Genomic DNA, 22,491 nt, shown 5'->3' on the forward strand with positions numbered 1-22,491 from the left:
TTCATTCAAATTTACATTATTTAATGTGTATTTTTTATATGTATTTCAATACAAATTTACCTATTTTTATATGTTTTTTGTATATTTATTTTCATACAAGTTTAAACTATTTTTGTGTATTTTTGTATATAGTTTTATACAAATTTAGGTTATTTTATGTGTATTTTGTATATCTATTTTCATACAAATACATTCTTTTCATGATATTTTGTTTATTTATTTTGACACGAATTAACATTAATTAATGTGTATTTATATATATTTTATACGTATTACATTATTTCAAGTGTATTTTATATATATTTCATAGAAATCTGTGTTATTTTATGTATTTTGCATATTTTTTCAATACAAATTTACCTTATTGTATGTGCATTTTGAATATTAATTTTAATACAAATTTGATTAATCTATGTGTATTTTTGTATATGTATTTTTAAAAAAATATGTAATTAGTTGAATTTGTATTTAAATACATGTACAAAATACACATAAAATAATGTAAATTTGTATGAAATGAAAACAAATTCACATAAAATAACGTACATTTGTATAAAATAGATATACAAAATAATTTATGTGTATTTTGTATATTTATTTTCATACAAATTTAAATTATTTTGTGTATTTTGCATATAGTTTTATACAAACTTAGGTTATTTTATGAGTATTTTGTATATCTATTTTCATACAAATACACAAATTTAATTATTCTATGTGTATTTTTGTATATGTATTTTTATAAAAATATGCTTTATTTTATGGGTATTTTGCATCCTTATTTTCATACAAATTTACGTTATTTTATTGATATTCTGCTCATTCATTTTGATACGATTTGACATTATTCTATATGTATTTTGTATATATTTTTCAAACAAATTTATGTTATTTTATGTGTATTTGTTTATATATTCTGACACAAATTTACAATATTTTATGGGTATTTTGTATATATATTTCAAAAGAAATTTACCTAGTTTTATGTGCATTTGAATATCTATTTTCATACAAACTCAAATTATTTTTATGTATTTTTGTATATATTTCAATACAAATTTTAGTTATGTTATGTGTATTTTGTAAATCTATTTTCATTCAAATATATATTATTTTATTGGTATTTTGTTGATTTATATTGATACGAATTTACATTATTTTATATGAACTTTTTATATATATTTTTATACGCATTTACATTATTTAATATTTATTTTGAATATATAATTTTATACAAATTCATGGTATTTTATGTGTATTTGTATATATATTTTCATATAAATTTACATTATTTTATGTGTATTTTGTACATATATTTCATTACAAATTTACCTTATTTTATGTTTATTTTGTATGTGTATTTTTGTATATGTATTTTTATACAAATACACATTCTTTTATTGGTATTTTGTTTATTTATTTTGTTTCGAATTTATATTATTTTATGTGTATTTTCTTTACATTTTTTTTATACGTATTTACCTAATTTTATGTGTATTTTGTATATATATTTTTATAGAAATCTACGTTATTTTATGTGTATTCGTATATATATTTTGAAACAAATTTACTTTGTTTTATATGTATTTTGTATCTATTTCAATAGAAGTTTACCTTATTGTATGTGCATTTTGTATATTTATTTCAATACAAATTTAAATATTTTGTGTGTATTTTGGTATATATATTTTTATAAGAAATGCGCTATTTGATGGGAATTTTGCATCTTTATTTTCATACAAATTTACATTATTTTATTAATATTCGGTGTATTTATTTTGATACGATCTTACATTATTCTATTTGTTTTTTGTATATATTTTTTTTATACATATTTACATTATTTAATGTATATCTTGCATATATATTTCATACAAATTTATTACCTATTATTTATTTTCATACAAATACACATTCTTTTCATGATATTTTATTTATTTATTTTGACACGAATTTACATTACTTAATTTGTATTTTATATATATATTTTATACGTATTTATATAATTTAATGTGTATTTTGTAAATATATTTCTATAGAAATCTACGTTATTTTATGTGTATTCGTATATATATTTTGAAACAAATTTACAATGTTTTATTTGTATTTTGCGTTTTTTTTCAATACAAATTTACCTTATTGTATGTGTGCATTTTGTATATTAATTTTAATACAAATTTAATTATTCTATGTGTATTTTTGTATATGTATTTTTAAAAAAAAATATGCTTTATCTTATGGGTATTTTGCATCTTTGTTTTCATACAAATTTAAATTATTTTATTGATATTCTGTGTACTTATTTTCATACGATTTTACATTATTTTATGTATAACAAAAATAAATACAGAATACAAAAATAGATATGCAAAATATATAAACAATGTAAATTTGTTTCAAAATATATATACGAATACACATGACATGGTATTATGAATCTTAATTTTCATACAATTTATCATTATTTTATTAATATTTTCTGTATTTATTTTGATACGATTTTACATTATTTTATTTGTGTTTTGTATATATTTTTTTATACATATTTACAATATTTAATGTGTTTTTTTTATATATATTTGATACAAATTTACATTATTTTAAGTCTATATGTTTATATATTTTCATTCAAATTTACATTATTTTATGTATTTTGTATATGTATTTCAATACAAATTTACATAATTTTATGTTTTTTGTATATTTATTTTCATATAAATTTAAATAATTTTTGTTTATTTTTGTATATAGTTTTATACAAATTTAGGTTATTTTATGTGTATTTTGTATATCTATTTTCATACAAATACACATTCTTTTCATGATATTTTTTATTTATTTTGACATGAATTAACATTATTTAATGTGTATTTTGTATATATATTTTATACGTATTTACATTATTTCAAGTGTATTTTGTATATATATTTATAGAAATCTACGTTATTTTATGTATTCGTATATATATTTTGAAACAAATTTACATTGTTTTATGTGTATTTTGCATATTTTTCAATACAAATTTACATTATTGTATGTGCATTTTGTATATTAATTTTAATACAAATTTGATTAATCTATGTGTATTTTTGTGTATGTATTTTATAAAATATGCTTTATTTTATGGGTATTTTGCATCTTTATTTTAATATAAATTTACATTATTTTATTGATATTCTGTATTTATTAGGTATGATTTTACATTATTCTATGTATTTTGTATATATATTTTATATAAAATGTATTTGTTTTCACTTCACAAATCTCACATTATTTTATGTGTTTTTGTACATGTATTTAAATACAAATTTAACTAGTTATATGTATTTTGTATATCTATTTTGTATGTATATTTTCATAGAAATTTTCTATTTTATGAGTATTCGTATATATATTTTGATACAAATTTACATTATTGATGTGTATTTTGCATATCTATTTCAATACAAATTTTCTTTTATTGCATTGCATTTTGTATATTTATTTTAATACAAATTTAATTATTTTATATGTATTTTGTATATATATTTTTATGCAAATATGTTATTATATGGATATTTTGCATCTTTATTTTCATACAAATTTACATTATTTTATTGATATTCTCTTTATTTATTTTGATACGATTTAACATTATTCTATGTGTATTTTGTATATATTTTTTATACATATTTACATTATTTAAGGTTTATTTTCTATATATATTTTATTCAAATTTACATTATTTTATGTGTATTTGTTTATATATTTTATACAAATTTACATTATTTTATGTGTATTTTGTATATACATTTTCAAAAAAGCTTACGTTATTTTATTGTGTGTATTCGTATATATTTTGATACAAATTTTATACAAATTCATGTTATTTAATGTGTATTTGTATATGTATTATCATACAAATTTATATTATTTTATTTGTAGTTTTACATTTATTTCATTACAAATTTACCTTATTTTATGTTTATTTTGTATATTTATTTCATTCAATTTTAAATTATTTTATGTGTATTTTCTATATATATTTTCAGTCAAAATTCCATTATTTTATTGGTATTTTGTTAATTTGATACAAATTCAGATTATTTCATAGGTATTTTGTATACATTTTTATACTCATTTACATTATCTAATGTGTGTTTTGTATATATATTTTTATGCAAATTTATTTTATATGCATTTTTGTACATATTTTTATAGAAATTTGCGTTATTTTATGTATATAGTTTTATATAAATTTACGTTATTTTATGTGCATTTTGTATATTTCTATTTATACAAATACACATTCTTTTATTGCTATATTGTTTATTTTTATTTATACGTATTTACATTATTTTATGTGTATTTTGTATACATTTTTTTTTACGTATTTACTTAATTTTATGTGTATTTTGTATATGTATTTTTATAGAAATCTGCGTTATTTTATGTGTATTCGCATATATATTTTGAAACTAATTTACATTATTTTATATGTATTTTGCGTATCTATTTCAATACAAATTTTTTATTGTATGTGCATTTTGTATATTTATTTTGATACAAATTCAAATATTTTATTTGTATTTTGGTATCAATAAATTAAAAAAAATGCGTTATTTTATAGGTATTTTGCATCTTAATTTTCATACAAATTCACATTATTTTATTAATATTCTGTGTATATATTTTGATACGATTTTACATTATTCTATTTTTGTTTTGTATATATTTTGTTATACATATTTACATTATTTAATGTGTATTTGTATATATTTTTACAAATTTACGTTATTATATGTGAATTTGTTTATATATTTTCTTTCAAATTTACATTATTTTATGTGTATTTTGTATATGTATTTCAATAGAAATTAACCTAATTTTAAGTGTAATTTATATATTTTTCATACAAATTTAAATTATTTTGTGTATTTTGTATATAGTTTTATACAAATTTAGGTAATTTATGTATGCATTTACATTATTTAATGTGTTTTGTATATATATTTTATCCAAAGTTAATTTATTTTACGTTCATTTTGGACATATATTTTATAGAAATTAGCGTTATTTTATATGTATTTGTATATGTTTTCATACAAATTTACATTATTTTATTGCTATTTTGTTTATTTAGTTTGATACGAGTTGCATGATTATATGTGTATTTTTACATATTTTTATACGTATTTACATTACTTAATGTGTATTTTGTTTATATATTTTAAACAAATTTACGTTTTTATATGTATTTTATAAATATTTTGATACAAATTTACATTATTTTATGTATTTGTATATACATTTCAAATCAAATTTAGCTTATTTTATCTGTATTTTGTATATCTATTTTCATAAATATATATACAAAGTACATATAAAATGAAAATTAAGATGCAAAATACCTATAAAATAACGCATTTTTTTTATAAAATTATTGATACCAAAATACACATAAAATATTTGAACTTGTATTAAAATAAATATACAAAATGCACATACAATAAGGTAAATTTGTATTGAAATAGATATGGAAAATACATATAAAATAATGTAAATTTGTTTCAAAATATATATACGAATACACATAAAATAACGGAGATTTCTATAAAAATACATATACAAAATACACATAAAATTAAGTAAATACGTATAAAAAAATGTATACAAAATACACATAAAATAATGTAAATTCGTATAAATGTAAATAAACAATATACCAATAAAAGGATGTGTATTTGTATAAATGTAAATATACAAAATGCACATAAAATAACGTGAATTTATATAAAACTATATACATAAAATAACGCAAATTTCTATAAAAATATATGTACAAAAATTAACATTAGATAAATTTGCATAAAAATATATATACAAAACACACATTAGATAATGTAAATGAGTATAAAAATATGTATACAAAATACCTATGAAATAATCTAAATTCGTATCGAATTAAATTAAGAAATACCAATAAAATAATGTAATTTTGGATGAAAATATATATACAAAATACACATAAAATAACCTAAATACAAATACAAATATACACATAAAATAATTTAAAATTGAATGAAATAAATATACAAAATAAACATAAAATAAGGTAAATTTGTAATGAAATATATGAAAAAATACACATAAAATAATATAAATTTGTATGAAAATATATATACAAATACACATTAAATAATATGAATTTGTATAAAATTTGTATCAAAATATATACTTATACACACAATAAAATAACGTAATTTTTTATGAAAATGTATATACAAAATACACATAAAATAATTTAAATACGTAGAAAAATATATATACAAAAAACACATAAAATTGTGTAAATATGTATGAAAATATATAAACAAATACACATAAAATAATGTAAATTTGAATAAAAAAATATACAAAATTAACATTAAATAATGTAAATATATATATAAAAAAATATATACAAAAAACACATAGAATAATGTTAAATCGTATCAAAATAAATAAAGAGAATATCAATAAAATAATGTATATTTGTATGAAAATAAAGATGCAAAATATCCATATAATAACGCATATTTGCATAAAAATATATATAAAAAAATACATATCAAATAATTAAATTTGTATTAAAATAAATATACAAAATGCACGTACAATAAAGTAAATTTGTATTGAAATAGATATGCAAAATACACATCAATAATGTAAATTTGTATCAAAATATATTTACGAATACTCATAAAATAGAATAAATTTCTATGAAAATATACATACAAAATAGATATACAAAATACACATATAACTAGTTAAATTTGTATTTAAATACATGTACAAAAAACACATGAAATAATGTAGATTAGTATGAAATGAAAACAAATACATTTTATATGAAATATATATACAAAATACACATAGAATAATGTAAAATCATATCAAAATAAATACACAGAATATCAATAAAATAATGTAAATTTGTATGAAAATAAAGATGCAAAATACCCATAAAATAAAGCATATTTTTATAAAAATACATATACAAAAATACACATAGATTAATCAAATTTGTATTAAAATTAATATATAAAATGCACATACAATAAGGTAAATTTGTATTAAATTAATATGCAAAATACACATAAAACAATGTAAATTTGTCTCAAAATATATATTCGAATACACATAAAATAACGCAGATTTCTATAGAAATATATATACAAAATACCCTTGAAATAATGTAAATACGTATAAAAATATATATACAAAATACACATTAAATAATGTTAATTCGTGTCCAAATAAATAAACAAAATATCATGAAAAGAATGTGTATTTGTATGAAAATAGATATACAAAATACACATAAAATAACCTAAATTTGTATAAAACTATATACAAAAATACACTTAACAAAAAACATATAAAATTAGGTAAATTTGTATTGAAATACATATACAAAATACACATAAAATAATGTAAATTTGAATGAAAATATATAAACATATAGACTTAAAATAACGTAGATTTGTATCAAATATATATACAAAAAACACATTAAATAATGTAAATATGTATAAAAAAATATATACAAAACACAAATAAAACAATGTAAAATCGTGTCAAAATAAATACAGAAAATATTAATAAAATAATGTAAATTTGTATGAAAATTAAGATGCAAAATACCCATAAAATAATGCATTTTTTATAAAAATATATATACGAAAAAACATAAAATATTTGATTTTGTATTAAAATAAATAGATATACAAAATACACATAAAATAAGCTAAATTTGAATTGAAATATATATACAAAATACATAAAATAATGTAAATTTGTATCAAAATACTTATACAAATACACATATAATAACGTAAATTTGTATAAAAATATATAAACAAAATACACATTAAATAATGTTAATACGTATAAAAAAAAATGTACAAAATACACAAATAATCATGTAATTCGTATCAAAATAAATAGACAAAATACCAATAAAATAATGTAAATTTCTATGAGAAAACATATACAAAATACACATAAATAACCAAATATAAATAAAAATATATATAATAAAATATTTTTATACTTATTTAAATTATTTAATTTATATTTTGTATATATTTTATCCAAATTTACGTTATTTTATATGTATTTGTTTATATATTTTCATACAAATTTACATTATTTTATGTGAGTTTTGTATATGTATTTCAATACAAATTTGCCTAACTTTATGTGTATTTTGTATATCTATTTTAAAACAAATTTAAACTATTTTTGTGTATTTTTGTATATATTTTTATACAAATTTTAGTTATTTTATTTGTTTTTTATATATATATTTTCCTACAAATATACATTCTTTATTAAATCTTTTACGAATTTACATTATTTTATGTGTATTTTGTATATATATTTTTCTACATATTTAAATTATTTTATGTGTATTTTATATATACATTTTCATAAAAATTTACGTTATTTTATTGTGTGTATTCGTATATATTTTGAAACAAATTTTATACAAATTCATGTTATTTTATGTGTATTTGTATATATATTTTCATACAAATTTATATTATTTTATGTGTATTCTTACATATATTTTATTACAAATTTACCTTATTTTATGTTTATTTTGTATATTTATTTCATTTAATATAATTAAATTTAAATTTATTGTATATGCATTTTGTATATTAATTTTAATACAAATTTAATTATTCTATGTGTATTTTTCTATATGTATTTTTATAAAAATATGCTTTATTTTATGGGTATTTTGCATCTTTATTTTCATACAAATTTAAGTTATTTTATTGATATTCTGCTCATTCATTTTGATACGATTTGACATTATTCTATGTGTATTTTGTATATATTTTTCAAACAAATTTACGTTATTTTATGTGTATTTGTTTATATATTTTGACACAAATTTACAATATTTTATAAGTACTTTGTATATATATTTCAAAAGAAATTTCCGTCGTTTTATGTGTATTTTGAATATCTATTTTCATTCAAACTCAAATTATTTTTATGTATTTTTGTATATATTTCAATACAAATTTTAGTTAGGTTATGTGTATTTTGTAAATATTTTCATTCAAATAAATATTATTTTATTGGTATTTTGTTGATTTATATTAATGAATTTACATTATTTTATATGTACTTTGTATATATATTTTATACGCATTTACATTATTTAATATTTATTTTGAGTATATAATTTTATACAAATTCATGGTATTTTATGTGTATTTGTATATATATTTTCATATAAATTTACATTATTTTATGTGTATTTTGTACATATATTTCATTACAAATTTACCTTATTTTATGATTATTTTGTATGTGTATTTTGTATATTTATACAAATACACATTCTTTTATTGGTATTTTGTTTATTTATTTTGTTTCGAATTTACATTATTTTATTTGTATTTTGTTTACATTTTTTTATACGTATTTACTTAATTTTATGTGTATTTTGTATATATATTTTTATAGAAATATATTTTGAAACAAATTTACATTGTTTTATATGTAGAATAAGGTAAATTTGTATTGAAATTGATATGCAAAATACATATAAAGCAATGTAAATTTGTTTAAAAATATGTATACGAATACACATAAAATAACGTAAATATCTATAAAAATATATATACAAAATACACATAAAATGAAGTAAATACGTATAAAAAAAAGTATACAAAATACACATAAAATAATGTCGAATTGTATCAAAATAAATAAACAAAATACCAATAAAAGAATGTGTATTTGTATAAATATAAATATACAAAATACACATAAAATAACGTAAATTTATATAAAACTATATACAAAAATACACATAAGTAATTAAATTTGTATTAAAATATATACAAAACACACACAAAATAAGCTAAATTTGAATTGAAATATATATACAAAATACATGAAATAAAGTAAATTGGTATCAAAATATTTATTCAAATACACATATAATAACGTAAATTTGTATGAAAATATATAAACAAAATACACATTAAATAATGTAAATACGTATAAAAAAATGTGTACAAAATACACATATAATCATGTAATTCGTATCAAAATAAATAAACAAAATACCAATAAAATAATATAAATTTGAATGAGTAAACGTGTATAAATATAAATGTACAAAATACACATACAAAATAAACATCAAATAAGGTAAATTTTGAATGAAATATATGTACAAAATACACATAAAATAATGTAAATTTATATGAAAATATATATACAAATACACATAAAATACCATGAATTTGTATAAAATTATATATTCAAAATATATATTAAATAATTTAAATGCGTATAAAAATATATATAAAAAGTACATATAAAATAATGTAAATTCGTATCAATATAAATCAACAAAATACCAATAAAATAATATATATTTGAATGAAAATAGATTTACAAAATACACATAACATAACTAAAATTTGTATTGAAATATATACAAAAATACATAGAAATAATTTGAGTTTGTATGAAAATAGATATTCAAAATACACATAAAACTAGGTAAATTTCTTTTGAAATATATATACAAAATAGCCATAAAATATTGTAAATTTGTGTCAAAATATATAAACAAATGCACATAAAATAACGTAGATTTGTATGAAAAATATTTACAAAATACACATAGAATAATGTCAAATCGTATCAAAATGAATGAGCAGAATATCAATAAAATAACGTAAATTTGTATGAAAATAAAGATGCAAAATACCCATGAAATAAAGCATATTTTTATAAAAATACATACAAAAATTTACATTATTTGATATGTATTTTGTATATATATTTTTATACGTATTTACATAATTTCATATGTATTTTGTATATATATTTCAATAGAAATCTTCTTTATTTTATGTGTATTCGTATATATATTTTGAAACAAATTTACATTGTTTTATATGTATTTTGAATATCTCTTTAATACAAATTTACCTTACTGTATATGCATTTGTATATTTATTTCAATACAAATTTAAATATTTTATGTGTATTTTGGTTATATTTTATAAAAATGCGATAATCTTTGGGAATTTTGCATCTTTATTTTCATACAAATTTACATTATTTTATTGATATTCTGTGTATTTATTTTGATACGATTTTACATTATTCTATTTGTTTTTTGTATATATTTTTTTATACACATTTACATTATTTAATGTGTATCTTGCATATATTTTATACAAATTTACGTTATTTTAAGTGTATTTGTTTTATATTTTCATTCAAATTTACATTTATTTTAATTGAAATTACATTATTTTATGTGTATTTTGTATATATATTTTTATAGAAATCTACGTTTTTCATTTGTATTCGTATATATATTTTGAAACAAATTTACATTGTTTTATATGTATTTTGCATATCTCTTTCAATACAAATTTACCTTATTGTATGTGCATTTTGTATATTAATTTCAATGCAAATTTAAATATTTTATGTGTATATTGGTATATATATTTTTATAAGAAATTAGCTATTTTATGGGAATTTTGCATCTTTATTTTCAAACAAATTTACATTATTTTATTAATATTCGTTGTATTTATTTTGATACGATGTTACATTATTCTATTTGTTTTTTGTATATACTTTTTGATACATATTTACATTATTTAATGTGTATCTTGCATATATATTTTATACAAATTTATTATCTATTATCTATTTTCATATTTATAAAAAATGCGTTATTTTATGGGTATTTTGCATCTTTATTTTCATACAAATTTACATTATTTTATTTACATTCTGTGTATATATTTTAATACGATTTTACATTATTCTATTTGTGTTTTGTATATATATTTTTTATACATATATACAGTATTTAATGAGTATTTTTTATATATATTTTTTACAAATTTATGTTAATTTAAGTGTATTTGTTTATATATTTTCATTCAAATTTACATTATTTTATGTGTATTTTGTATATGTATTTCTTTACAAATTTACCTAATTTTATGTGTATTTTGTATATTTATTTTCATACAAATTTAACTTATTTTTGTGTATTTTTATATATAGTTTTATACAAATTTACGTTATTTTATGTGTATTTTGTATATGTATTTTCATACAAATACACATTCTTTTATTGATATTTTAATTATTTATTTTGACACGAATTTACATTATTTAATGTGTATTTTGTATATATATTTTTTATTTATTTACAATATTTCTTCTTTATTTTGCATATATATTTCTATAGAAATGTACGTTATTTTATGTGTATTCGTATATATATCTTGAAACAAATCTACATTATTTTATGTGTCTTTTGTATATATATATCATTACAAATTTGCCTTATTTTAGTTTATTTTTATATCTATTTTCAAATTCAAATTATTTTGTGTATATATTTATTTGTATTTACGTTATTTATGTGTATTTTCTAGATATATTTTCAGTCACAATTACATTATTTTATCGGTATTTTGTTCATTTATTTCGATACGAATTTAGATTATTTCATGTGTATTTTCTATACATATACATATAGAGTAAATTTCTATGAAAATATATATTCAAAATACATATAAAATTATGTAAATAAGTATAAAAATATATATATCAAATACACCTAAAAAAAATTAAAATTCTTATCAAAATAAATAAATAAAATTCCGATAAAATAACGTATATTTGTAGGAAAATAAATATACAAAATACACATAAAATTACGAAAATTTGAATAAAAATATATAAAAAATACACACAATTAATTTCAATTTGTATGAAAATAGATATACAAAATACACATAATTAAATTTGTATTTATATACATGTACAAAATTCACATAAAATAATTTAAATTTGTATGAAATGAAAAAAAATTAACATAAAATAACGTACATTGGTATAAAATATATATAAAAAATATTCATAGAATAATGTAAAATAGTATAAAAATAAATACTCAGAATATCAATATAATAATGTAATTTTGTATTTAAATAAAGATGCAAAATACCATAAAATAAAGCATATTTTATAAAATACATATACAAAATACACATAGAATAGCTAAATTTGTATTAAAATTAATATACAAAATGCACGTACAATAAGGTAAATTTGTATTGAAAAAAAATGCAAAATGCACATAAAACAATGTATATTTGTTTCAAAATATATATACGAATACACATAAAATAACGTATATTTCTATAGAAATATATATACAAAATACACATGATATGACGTAAATACGTATAAAAATATATATACACAATACACATTAAATAATGTAAATTCGCATCAAAATAAATAAACAAAATATCAATAAAAGAATGTGTATTTGTATGAAAATAGATATACAAAATACACATAAAATATTGTAAATTTGAATAAAACTCTATACAAAAATACACAAAAAATAATTTAAATTTTTATAAAATATATATACAAAATACACATGAAATTAGGTAAATTTCTATTGAAATAATATACAAAATACACATAAAATAATGTAAATTTTAATAAAAATATATAAACAAATACACTTAAAGGAATGAAAATTTGTATGAAATATATATAGAAAATACACATTAAATAATGTAAATATGTATAAAAAAATATATACAAAACACAAATAGAATAATGTAAAATAATATCAAAATAAATACACAGAATATTAATAAAATAATGTAAATTTGTATGAAAATAAAGATGCAAAATACCCATAAAACAACGCATTTTTTATGAAAATATATATACCAAAATGCACATAAAATATTTAAATTTGTAATACAATATATATACAAAATGCACATACAATAAGGAAAAATTGTATTGAAATAGATATGCAAAATAATTATAAAACAATCTAAAATTGTTACAAAATATATATACGAAAACACATAAAATAACGTAGATTTCTATAAAATATATATACAAAATACATAAATTGAAGTAAATACTTATAAGAAAATGTATACAAAATACACATAAAATAATGTAAATTCGTATCAAAATAAATAAACTAAATGCCAATAAAAGAATGTTTACTTGTATAAATATAAATATACAAAATACACATAAAATAACGTAAAATTGTATAAAACTATATACAAAAATAAACAAAAATAATTAAATTTGTATGAAAATAGATATACAAAAGACACATAAAATAAGCTAAATTTGAATTGAAATAAATATAGAAAATACATAAAATAATGTAAATTTGTATCAAAATATATATTCAAATACACATATAATAACGTAAATTTGTATAAAAATATATAAACAAAATACACATTAAATAATGTAAATACGTATTAAATATATGTAAGTAATTTAAATATTTATAAAATTAAAGATTCTAAATACCAATAAAATATCTTATATTTAAAAAATATATACAAAATACACATAAAATAATTAAATTTGTATTAAAATAAATATACAAAATACATACAATAAGGTAGATTTTTATTGAAATAGATATGCAAAAACACATAAAATAATGAAAATTTTATCAAATTATATACGAATACACGCAATAAAATTACGTAAATTTTTATGAAAATATATATACAAAATACACATAAAATAATGTAAATACATAGAAAAATACACATAAAATAATGTAAATTCGTATCAAAATAAATAAACAAAATTTCCTCTAAAAGAATGTATATGTGTAGGAAAATATATATACAAAATACAAATAAAAAAATTGATATAAAATAATACAAAATTCACAAAAATAATTTAAATTTGTTTGAAAATAGATATGCAAAATACAAATGAAATTAGGCAAATTTTTATTGAAATACATATACAAAATACACATAAAATAATGTAAATTTGTATGAAAATATATAAACAAATACACATAAGATAGCGTAAATTTCCATAAAATATATGTACAAAATATACATTAAATAATGTAAATATGTCTAAAAATATATATACAAAATACACAGAATAACGTAAATCGTATCAAAATAAATAAACAGACAATCAATAAAATAATGTAAATTTGTATGAAAATAAAGATGCAAAATACCCATATAATAACGCATATTTGTTTAAAAATATATATTCAAAAATACACATAAAATAATTAAATTTGCATCAAAATAAATATACAAAAGGCACATACAATAAAGAAAATTTGTATTGAAATAGATATGCGAAATACACATAAATAATGTAAATTTGTATCAAAATATATATACGAATACACATAAAATAGAGTAAATTTCTATGAAAATATATATTCAAAATACATATAAAATTATGTAAATAAGTATAAAAATATATATATCAAATACACCTAAAATAATGAAAACTCGTATCAAAATAAATAAACAAAATTCCGATAAAAGAACGTATATTTGTAGGAAAATAAATATACAAAATTCACTTAAAATTACGAAAATTTGAATAAAAATATATACTAAAATACACAAAATTAATTTCAATTTGTATGAAAATAGATATACATAATACACATATAATTAGTTAAATTTGTATTTAAATACATGTACAAAATACACAAAATAATGTAAATTTGTATGAAATGAAAACAAATTCACATAAAATAACGTTCATTTGTATGAAATATATACAAAATATACATAGAATAATGTAAAATCGTATCAAAATAAATACACAGAATATCAATAAAATAATGTAAATTTGTATGAAAATAAAGATGCAAAATACCCATAAAATAAAGCATTTTTTATGAAAATACATATACAAAAATACACATAGAATAATTAAATTTGTATTAAAATTAATACACAAAATGCACGTACAATAAGGTAAATTTATATTGAAAAAATATGCAAAATGCACATAAAACAATGTATATTTGTTTCAAAATATATATACGAATACACATAAAATATCATATATTTCTATAGAAATATATATACAAAATACACATGAAATGACGTAAATACGTCTAAAAATATATACACAATACACATTAAATAATGTGAATTCGCGTCAAAATAAATAAGCAAAATATCAATAAAAAATGTGTATTTGTATGAAAATAGATATACAAAATACACATAAAATATTTTAAATTTATATAAAACTCTTTTTATTAAAATATATATACCAAAATACAAAATTTTTAAAATTTGTACTACAATAAATATACAAAATGCACATACAATAAGGTAGATTTATATTGAAATAGATATGCTAAATACATATAAAACAATGTAAATTTGCTTCAAAATATATATACCAATACACATAAAATAACGTAGATTACTATAAAAATATATATACAAAATACACATTAAATGAAGTAAATATGTATAAGAAAATGTATACAAAGTACACATAAAATAATTAAATTTGTATTAAAATAAATATACAAAATACACATACAATAAGGTAAATCTATACTGAAATAGATATGCAAAATAAACATAAAATAATGTAAATTTGTATCAAATCATATACGAATACACACAATAAAATAACGTAAATTTTAATGAAAATATATATAAAAAATACATATAAAATAATGTAAATCCGTAGAAAAATATATATACAAAATACACATAAAATTATGTAAATTCTTATGAAAATAAATGAACAAAATTCCACTAAAAGAATGTATATTTATAGGAAAATATAAATACAAAATACAAATAAAATAACTAAAATTTGTATAAAAATATATAAAAAATACATAAAAATAATTTAAATTTGTTTGAAAATTGATATGCAAAATACACATAAAATTAGGCAAATCTGTATTGAAATACATATACAAATAACACATAAAATATTGTAAATTTGTATGAAAATATATAAACAAATACACATAAAATAGCGTAAATTTATATAAAATATATATACAAAATATACATTAAATAATGTAAATGTGTATAAAAATATATATACAAAATACACATAGAATAATGTAAAATCGTATCAAAATAAATAAACAGAATATCAATAAAATAATGTAAATTTGTATGAAAATAAAGATGCAAAATACCCAAATAATAACGGATATTTTTACAAAAATACACATAAAATAATTAAATTTGTATTAAAATAAATATACAAAATACACATACAATATGGTAAATTTGTATTGAAATAGATATGCAAAATAAACATAAATAATGTAAATTTGTATCAAAATATATATACGAATACCCATAAAATAGAGTAAATTTCTATGAAAATATATATTCAAAACACAAATAAAATGATATAAATAAGTATAAAAATATACATATCAAATACACCTAAAATAATGTAAATTCGTATAAAAATAAATAAACCAAATTACGATAAAAGATGCAAGATACACATTAAATAATGTAAATATGTATAAAAAAAATATATACAAAAAACAAATAGAATAATGTGAAATCGTATCAAAATAAATACACCTAATATTAATAAAATAATGTAAATTTGTATGAAAATAAAGATGCAAAATTCCGATCAAATAGCGCATTTCTTATAAAAATATATATACCAAAATACACATAAAATATTTAAATTTGTATTGAAATAAATATACAAAATGCACATACAATAAGGTAAATTTGTATTAAAAGAGATATGCAAAAATACATATAAAACAATGTAAATTTGTTTCAAAATATATATACGAATACACATAAAATAACGTAGATTTCTATAAAAATATATATACAAAATACACATAAAATTAAGTAAATACGTATAAAAATAGATATACAAAATACACATAGAATAATGTAAAAATATTTAAAAAAAAAAATAAACAGAATATAAATAAAATAATGTAAATTTGTATGAAAATAAAAATGCAAAATACCCATAAAATAAAGCATATTTTTATAAAAATACATATACAAAAATACACATAGCATAATTAAATTTGTATTAAAATTAATATACAAAATGCATATACAATAATGTAAATTTGATTTGAAAAAATATGCAAAATACATATAAAACAGTGTAAATTTATTTCAAAATCTATATACGAATACTCATAAATCATCGTAGTTTTCTATAGAAATATATATACAAAATACACATCAAATGATGTAAACACGTATAAAAATATATATATATATATATAAATATATATATATATATATATATATATATATATATATATATATATATATATATATATATATATATATATATATATATATATATATATATATATATATAAAATACACATTAAATAATGTAAATTCGCGTCAAAGTAAATAAACAAAATATCAATAAAAGAATGTGTATTTGTATGAAAATAGATATACAATATACACATAAAATCACCTAAATTTGTATAAAACTATATACAAAAATACACAAAAATAATTTTAATATGTATGAAAATAAATATACAAAATACACATAAAATTAGATAAATTTGTATTGAAATACATTTACAAAATACACATAAAATAATGTAAATTTGAATGAAAATATATAAACAAATACACTTAAAATAACGTAAATTTGTATAAAATATATATAAAAAATACACATTAAATAATGTAAATATGTATCAAAGAATATAATACTAAACACAAATAGAATAATATAAAATCGTATCAAAATAAATACACAGAATATTAATAAAATAATGTAAATTTGTATGAAAATTAAGATGCAAAATACCCATAAAATAACGCATTTTTTATAAAAATATTTATACCAAGACACACATAAAATATTTGAATTTGTATTAAAATAAATATACAAAATGCACATACAATAAGGAAAATTTGTATTGAAATAGATATGCAAAATACATATAAAACCATGTAAATTTTTTTCAAAATATATATACGAATACACATAAAATAACGTAGATTTCTATGAAAATAAATATTCAAAATACACATAAAATGAAGTAAATACGTATAAAAAAAAGGTATACAAAATACACATAAAATAATGTAAACTCGTATCAAAATAAATAAACAAAATACTAATAAAAGAATGTGTATTGTATATATATAAATTTACAAAATACAAATAAAATAACGTAAATTTATATAAAACTATATGCAAAAATACACAAAAGTAATTAAATTTGTGTGAAAATAGATATACAAAATAAATGTGTATTTTGTATATTTATTTTCATACAAATTTAAATTATTTTTGTTTATTTTTTTATATATTTTCATACAAATTTTCGTTATTTAATGTATATTTTGTATATTTATTTTTTCTACAAATATACGTTCTTTTATCTGAATTTTGTTTATTGAATTTGAAACGAATTTACCTTATTTTGTATATCTATTTTCATACAAATTAAAATACTTCTGTGTATTTTTGTAGATAGTTTTATATAAATTTACGTTATTTTATGTGTATTTTGTATATTTATATTTATACAAATAAACATTCTTTTATTGGTATTTTGTATATTTATTTTGATACATTATTTTATGTGTATTTTGTATAGATTTTTTTATACGTATTTACTTCATTTTATGTGTATTTTGTATATATATTTTTATAGAAATCTACGTTATTTTATGTGTATTCGTATATATATTTTGAAACAAATTTACATTGTTTTATATGTATTTTGCATATCTATTTCAATACAAATTTACCTTATTGTATGTGTTTTTTGTATATTTATTTTAATACAAATTAAATTTTTTGATGTGTATTTTGGTATATATATTTTTATAAATTAAAAAAAATGCGTTATTTTATGGGTATTTTGCCTCTTTATTTTCATACAAATTTACATTATTTTATTAATATTCTGTGTATTTATTTTGATACGATTTTACATTATTCTATTTGTGTTTTGTACATATTTTTTTATACAAATTTACGTTATTTTAAGAGTATTTGATAATGTATTTTCATTCAAATTTACATTATTTTATGTGTATTTTGTGTATGTATTTCAATACAAATTTACCTAATTTTATGTGTATTTTGTATATTTATTTTCATACAAATTTAAAATATTTTTGTGTATTTTTGTATATAGTTTGATAAAAATTTAGGTTATTTTATGTGTATTTTGTATATCTATTTTCATACAAATACACATTCTTTTATTGATATTTTGTTTATTTATTTTGACGCGAATTTACATTATTTAATGTGTATTTTATATATATATATATATATATATATATATATATATATATATATATATATATATATATATATATATATATATATATATATATATATATATATATATATATATATATATATATATATATATATATTTATACGTGTTTACATCATTTGATGTGTATTTTGTATATATATTTCTATAGAAATCTACTTTGATTTATGAGTATTCGTATATAGATTTTGAAATAAATTTACACTTTTTTATGTGTATTTTGCATATTTTTTCAATACAAATTTACCTTATTGTATATGCATTTTGTATATTAATTTTAATACAAATTTAATTATGATATGTGTATTTTTGTATATGTATTTTTATAAAAATATGCTTTATTTTATGGGTATTTTGCATACTTATTTTCATACAAATTTACATTATTTTATTTATATTCTGTTTATTTTTTTTTAAACAATTTTACATTATTCTATGTGTATTTTGTATATCTATTTTTATACGTATTTACTTAATTTATATGTATTTTGTATATATATTTTTATAGAAATCTACGTTATTTTATGTGTATTCGTATATATATTTTGAAACAAATTTACATTGTTTTATATGTATTTTTGCATATCTCTTTCAATACAAGTTTACCTTATTGTATGTGCATTTTGTATATTTACTTCAATACAAATTTAAATATTTTATGTGTATTTTGGTATATATATTTTTATAAGAAATGCGCTATTTGATGGGAATTTTGCATCTTTATTTTCATACAAATTTACATTATTTTATTAATATTCGGTGTATTTATTTTGATACGATTTCACATTATTGTATTTGTTTTTTGTATATATTTTTTTTATACATATTTATATTATTTAATGTGTATCTTGCATATATATTTCATACAAATTTATTATCTATTATTTATTTTCATTCAAATACACATTCTTTTCATGATATTTTGTTTATTTATTTTGACACGAATTTACCTAGATATGTATTTTGTATATATATTTTTATACGTATTTACATAATTTCATGTGTATTTTGTATATATATTTCTATAGAAATCTACGTTATTTTATGTGTATTCGTATATATATTTTGAAACAAACTTACTTTGTTTTATATGTATTTTTGAATATCTCTTTCAATACATATTTACCTTACTGTATATGCATTTTGTATAGTTATTTCAATACAAATTTAAATATTTTATGTATATTTTGGTATATATATTTTTATAAAAAATGCGCTATTTTATGGGAATTTTGCATCTTTCTTTTCATACAAATTTACATTATTTTATTGATATTCTGTGTATTTATATTGATAGGATTTTACATTATTCTATTTCTTTTTTGTATATATTTTTTTATACACATTTACATTATTTAATGTGTATCTTGCATATATATTTTATACAAATTTACGTTATTTTAAGTGTATTTGTTTATATATTTTCATTCAAATATACATTATTCTATGTGTATTTTGTATATGTATTTCAATACAAATTTACCTAATTTTATGTGTATTTTGTATATTTCTTTTCATAAAAATTTTAAATATTTTTGTGTATTTTTGTATATAGTTTTATACAAATTTAGGTTATTTTATGTAGGCATTTACTTTATTTAATGTGTGTTTTGTATATATATTTTTATGCAAATTTACTTTATTTTATGTGCATTTTTGTACATATATTTTTTTAGAAATTTGCGTTAATTTATGTGTATTTGTATATGTTTTCTCATACAAATTTACATTATTTGATTGCTATTTTGTTTATTTATTTTGATACGAATGAAAATAGATATACAAAATATACATAAAATAAACTAAATTTGTATTGAAATATATATACAAAATACATAAAATAATGTAAATTTGTATCAAAATATTTTAACAGATGCGCATAAAATAACGTAAATTTGTTTTAAAATATACAAAATACACATTAAATAATGTAAATATGTATAAAAAAATATATACAAAACACAAATTGAATAATGTAAAATCGTATCAAAATAAATACACAGAATATTAATAAAACAATGTAAATTTGTATGAAAATAAAGATGCAAAATACCCATTAAATAACGCATTTTTTATAAAAATATATATCAAAATACACATGAAAAATTAATTTGTATTAAAATAAATATACAAAATACATACAATAAGGTAAATCTGTATTGAAATTGATATGCAAAATACATATAAACAATGTAAATTTGTTTCAAATATATATACGAATACACATAAAATAACGTAGATTTCTATAAAATATATATACAATATACACATAAATTTAAGTAAATACGTATAAAAACATGTATACAAAATAC

This window comes from Eriocheir sinensis, unplaced genomic scaffold (genome assembly GCF_024679095.1).
Source record: "Eriocheir sinensis breed Jianghai 21 unplaced genomic scaffold, ASM2467909v1 Scaffold351, whole genome shotgun sequence".
Classification (NCBI taxonomy): Eukaryota; Metazoa; Arthropoda; class Malacostraca; order Decapoda; family Varunidae; genus Eriocheir; species Eriocheir sinensis.